The sequence below is a fragment of the Amblyomma americanum genome, chromosome 1 (assembly GCF_052857255.1).
Source record: "Amblyomma americanum isolate KBUSLIRL-KWMA chromosome 1, ASM5285725v1, whole genome shotgun sequence".
NCBI classification, from domain to species: Eukaryota; Metazoa; Arthropoda; class Arachnida; order Ixodida; family Ixodidae; genus Amblyomma; species Amblyomma americanum.
In genome coordinates this window covers 242608594-242614470 of record NC_135497.1, presented here as the reverse complement: position 1 = coordinate 242614470, position 5877 = coordinate 242608594, and the positions used below count along the sequence as shown (strand labels likewise).

At 46.1% G+C, this 5877-nt stretch overlaps 1 pseudogene; it reads left to right on the top strand.

The window, feature by feature from the left end:
- The first annotated feature begins 884 nt into the window (after positions 1–884).
- Positions 885–1057, top strand: LOC144116787 (U2 spliceosomal RNA; annotated as a pseudogene).
- Positions 1058–5877: the final 4820 nt, after the last annotated feature.

Below are 5877 nucleotides of genomic sequence, written 5' to 3'. Positions count from 1 at the left end.
ATCGCCCTGCCTACAACGCCGAAAGGCAGTCGCTCTGCCGTGTATTGGAGAGTCTAGATCCACGCCCACTGACAGAAATGAAGTCTCTCGGCCACTGGCTGCGGCGATCGTCGGCGGTGAAAGCCTCCAAGGCACTCCTCCGCTTCTTGTGAACTTCTAGCCTGCATGATAGGCGTCGACTTTAACCAACGCTGATTTTTCATAGTGACTCTCCTTTCTTTTTCATTTTTTTATCCCCTCACCCCTGTTCCCCCGTGTAGGGTAGCAAACCGATTACACTTCTGGTTAACCTCCCTGCCTTTCCTCCTCCTCCTCCTCCTTGTACCATTGCGCTTCCAAAGTAAGCATCTGTTTTTGAACCATGTGTTAAAAGCTGTGAAAGTACTGTATTTTTCCTTGAGTGTAAAAATGTGTTGTATTATAGCTTGTTGTGGAATTTGTTTTTTGCTGAAGTGTGTAACAGTGAAACCACAGATTGCAGGGAAAGTGTAATATGGAGGTCGCTGATCTCGTCTTCCAGCAATTCCAGGTAACGTGTAGTACCCCGATGTTTTGGCATATCTTTTCAAAACGCAAGACGTGTGGCCTGGTACTTTGTGGTTTGTTGTTAAACAGTGTTCTATATGGGTACTTTGTCACTATTTGGCCAGATGTGTTAGGTAGTGAACGGATTTTAAAGCGAAAGTTTTACTACTTCAGCCTGCCAGCTAATTCGGCTCGTCGCGCTGTATGCTGTATGTCATATGCCGCGGCCAACGAACGGCCTTCAGCCGCCGTTGCCTAGTGACGCCGATACCGTCGCCGCTAGCTGCAGCAGATGTGCTCCGCTTGGGTGGAGGGAGATGAGGTGTCGCCTCGCGGATGGTATATATATACATATGCGCTTCGCCTCAGTGTATTGTAATATATGATATCTGATATCTGATTTAATATCTGCTGCGGGTCCTTGGATCCAAGATATTAAACTTATTTTAGAATATAGCGGAGTGCTTGGCTTGAAGCATTCTGACACGGGTCGACCCGGTATTGCACTGCCTCCGGGATCGGCCCTGGGTATATTAGCGCGGCGCGTCTTTTCATTCACTCTTTGCTCTCCTATCCTTTAGCTCTCCTACTTTCAGCACGCGGCAGCGAGCGTGGCTCAGCTTGAGCCAGTAGGCAGGCCCGTGCACTTTCCTATTCTTTCTTCCTATCAGCAACAGCAGAAGCACCAGCAGTATTGCAGTCGTTGTGGAGAGCGCGAAAGAGACGCAGCAACGACAGAACGAAGCGAGGAAGAGACAACGCAATCAAGAGACGCCAGAAGAGTGCGCCGAAAATACTCGGGAAGCGTCGTAACGAAGATGCGGCTAAAAGAGGTCGTGCCACGTCCCGGAGTGACTCTTCAACTGCGGAAGAGACCTGTTTGATTTCACGAGAGCGTCGGAATGAGACGCTGCGTAGACGGCGTGCCGAGGAAACGAAGCTTTCGCAGTTCAACTAGGGTTAGCAAGAGCTAAACCACAGCCAATTTTTTTATAATGTATAAGCGCGTGACTTCCGTCTGCAAGTGATGGTTTGTTAGTTTCTGCATAAAGGCTGTTTATGAGTAATCTTCTGTATGCACCAGTGAAAAGACGCAAACCTAGGTTATGTACTTGATCCGGTTACTTACAATACGATGGTCTCGCTGACCCATAAGCTATGCATGCATAATGCAGAGGTTACTACAGAGCGATAAATTTGTAAAAGACAAGTCCTAAGCCCTAGTGTTTTCTGGATAGTACTTTTAATATATCAGGGATCGAGAAGCCTTCTTTTTGAGGGTGTCTAATGTGTGGCAGGAATGTGACTTTTTGTCAAAAGGTATTCCAAAAACTTGTGCTCATCTTTTACTGGTAGTGTGACTTCATTCAGATAAAGAGTGGGACGAGTGTGCAGTCCTCTTAGCGAGAACAGAACGGCTACTGACTTTGTTGTTAGTTTATTAACTGTCAACAGCATTTGCCTCTCACATGATGTAACGCTAGAGGACGTACAAGCAATCTCAAGATCGTCGACATGGACTGAATTCATGATAGCCTTTGGAATTTTTTTCGCTAGGGAATTTATTTTTACTCTGAAGATCATAGTGCTTATATGCATCCTTGAGGCACACCGTTTTCTTGAATGATGCTCTTAAAAGGAGTGGCACTTAGGCGTACTTGAAAGAAACGGTTGGACAGAAAGTCACTCAAGGATTTTAGCATCCTACCGCGGATGTCAAAGTCTATAAGGTGCCGCAGAATGCCAAACCTCCAAGTGGGGTCTTAGGCTTTCTCTGAATCGAAAAAGACTGCAAGGCAGTGTTGCATGTGTATAAATGCTTCTCGGACTGTTTTCTCAAGGCGGACGAGATGATGGGTTGTAAAGCATGCTTCTTTAAACCCACACAGATGGATGTCAATAAGATACAAGATTCACATACAAACATTAACCTAATGTTCAGGACACTTTCAAAGGATTTGTCAATAATGCTTGTCAGTGCTGTAGGTCTGTGATTGCCAGGGGAGGCAGATGCCTTTCCCGGCTTCAATAAAGGTACAAAAATGGCTTTTTCCATGTCTCCAGTATCTCTCCTGATACCCATATTTTGTTAAAAAATTTCAGAAGCGAGTCTACAGCGGGTCTGGACAGAAGGCCAAGCGTTTCGTAATGAATATCATATAGCCCTGGTCTGTTTACCGGAAGAAAGTACGCTGCTATTTTCTTGTAGTGTAAATTGGCTATTATATGCTTCGTGAGCACTGCCCGTTGTCGGCAGACTCTGTTTTTCAGCTGTGTTTTTATATTTGAAAAATGAATCTGTGCAGTGAGAGGAACTAGATACATTGGAAAAAGGCTCGCCTAATATATCTGATTGGTCTTTTATATTTGTCTTTACACAAGGGGCTATCAAAAGAGGAACCGTGAGCAGGGAGTAGTGTACCGCCTCCCTCATTTTTTTCGATGAAACCTGGCGGTTTATCGAGGAAATGAAACTCTTCCAAAATGCTTTTTCGGCATTGCGACGTACATACCGCGCTTTAGCTCCTGCGTTTTTACAGTTTTTAAGGTTCTCCTGCGTGGGCTATCTGCGAAAGATGCCCCAAGTTTTTTTTTTTATTTTTGCTTCTGTGCAATCTCGTGTCCCCCACACTTGATGGTTCTGTCGTACTTATCCTGAAGACTGAAGGATAGCCAAGTGTGCGGCAGCAAGAATACAATTTGTGAAATTTTGATTTATATCATTAGCATTAAGATTTTCTAAAACACTTTTTCTAAAGTGACTTCTTTTCTGAAAAGTTGCCAGTCTGCTAAATGGAGCTTCCAACGCCGTGGTTTTGTCGGGGTGACTGATGGTGGGCATTACAGGCAGTTTTCAGCAGATTTTTGCTTCCATAGGGGTTGTCTAAAACATCCCATTTAAAATCTCTAAAAATCAGTGGAGAGCTAGAAGGCAAATATAAAACACTCATTTTTCCTTAACTAGGAGAGCAATAATTAGCTCTACTGGTGTTCAAGAAACAAATATTGCTGGATAGTACAAAATCCTCAATGGCTTGACCTCTGCTATCGGTTTCCTCACTGCCCCGAAAACAAGATTGCGCATTAAGATCTCCAACTACCAAGTATGGCTCCGGTAGCTGTTCTAAAATGTTCTCTAATTCATGTTGCGTTGCTCCGAGGTGTGGTTGAAGATATATGCAACAAATTGTAATGGTTTTGTAAGCAACCACAATGGCTGCTATGGCTTCAGCTGCTACTCCAGGTTACACAATGATGGCTACGCCTCCCGAAAGTTTGCTCGCCACCTCTCGGTCACGGCGGAATACAGTACAATTCTTTAGCACCTTTGTGTGCAGAGGACATAAATTGCTTTCTTACACATATAAAGCAACAAGAGGAATTGTGTTTACAATGCCTTTTATGTCATTGCAGTCATTTACAAGTAATCTGCAGTTCCAGTGTATTATGAAAGCAATCTTAATCTTGTGCGTCCGTGCAGAGAAAACTAGAATAAACTGTATTTGGCCCCGTGACTCGGAGCCTCAAATCTTTTTATCGATCCAAGTTTTCGGGTAGGCTGCATGACCTAGAAGTGGATTGAAGCAGTGTGGACAGTCAAATCAGCATTCTGTGCCACGTTCAACGTCAGTCTTAGTGGCGTGCATTTAAAGCTACATTTTCAAATTACGCACGCGTTAAAACTCCTGCAGCATGCATTTAGAATTTTGATAGCACTAGGCGTCTAACCAAACTTTTGGCATTTGTGCGGCTTCTCGCCGCGCTTTAGTTCCTTTGACGTTTGTGATCGTCTGAAACACGTACGTACCGTTGCGATCAGGAGGCAACAGAATACGAGGAGGCGGGGGGGGGGGGGGGGGGGTATTTCGGCATTGTCACGCAAACGTATCACCTCAAATGTCTGAATGTATGACAGGGCATGTACTTCCACTCATAATATTACTTTTCAACTGGGTTGAGAGGCGGCGCTACAACTTTTTTTTGTAATCCGAGAACTCACATCCCGTAAGCTTTGTTGCCTATAGGACGTAGTGATGCCCACAAAAGTTACCCGAACATCAAGGTCACAAAAAAGCTGGATTTCCTCGCCTGCTGGAGGTGCGGCCAGGCATTGGAAGGTGCACTGTGCAGGTCGCGCAGGGAAGTGCAAAGAACACGCTCCATTTTTTTGGCTGCATGCTTGGATCGAGTGCCAAACAGACTTTTTTTTTACGATCTCCATGCCCCGTAAACTTTTGCGTTCGACTGTGTTACGCGGCGTGCACACACTCGTCGTACTGAAAATTAGCTGTCGTCTATTTATTTTACGTTATTTTATAGTCAGAGTAACAGCTGTGAATTCGTGGAGAAAGAGTAAACAAGCATCTACACTAAGCACCTCGCGAACGTATACAAAAAACGCAATAGAAACGCATGCCAGTTACTATAGTGAGCCGAGTCTATGCAACCAAGAGGCCTTCAAGAGACAAAGGGTTTTCATACACCATAATCGTCCCATAACAACCATGGTATGCGCTACTCACTGAAATGCTACGTTCCACTGATGCCAAAGGGTGAATTTCCGCAATAAAATAAAACGCAACTGATTAAGCCCGTCAGAGCGGCGAGAACAAAGTATTGCTATAAGCCTTTAATGTGCATAAAAGCAGAAAAAGTCACTTCTTGCGACACTGGAAAGCACAGCACATGATGCAGCCCAAGAGCCCAGCTGGCGGTCGTACACAAAACGCGGCGGAAACTTGGAGCAGGTAGCGCGGTCAGCGCATTCACTTCGCCAGTGTCGTCATACCTGCCACGGCGGCGCTGAGTGCGGCGCTGCTCCGCAGCGTCCCCTGGCCACTGTACGGAGCCACGACTCAGGCGCACGTCGCTCAGGATAACTGCAACGCAGTTAGGCATCCAGAGCGCTCCGCTCCGTAAGTTAAATGGGCTGTGAAGGGGACTCTAATAAAGTTGCAACATGCCTGGGATATTGAAGCACGCCGATTCACGGATTGTGTCCAGCAAAGATTTTTTAAATGTGCTTTGTAGAAGTTGAGTTATCTGTAGTTAAAATTTGAATTTCAGCGTCTTCGCGCCTTTCCCTCTCCTCTCGTCCCTTTTTGCACGCTGGGAGGTAGGCGCTCCTTCGCCGACCCCCGCTCTGGGAGCGGAGCTTCCCGACCCGCCGGAGCTAAGCGGCTTATTGGCCGCGGCCACGGTAGCTGCCTGACGTCTGAAAGAATCTAACCAATCGCCACCTCTCACCTTGTCTACGCAGTTGCGGGGGACGGAAGAGGGTGCGAGCATGAAAAGGTCGCCGGGAAGGGCTCGCCAACTTTGACGTGTGATTGTGGGTCGTCTGCTGCGTTT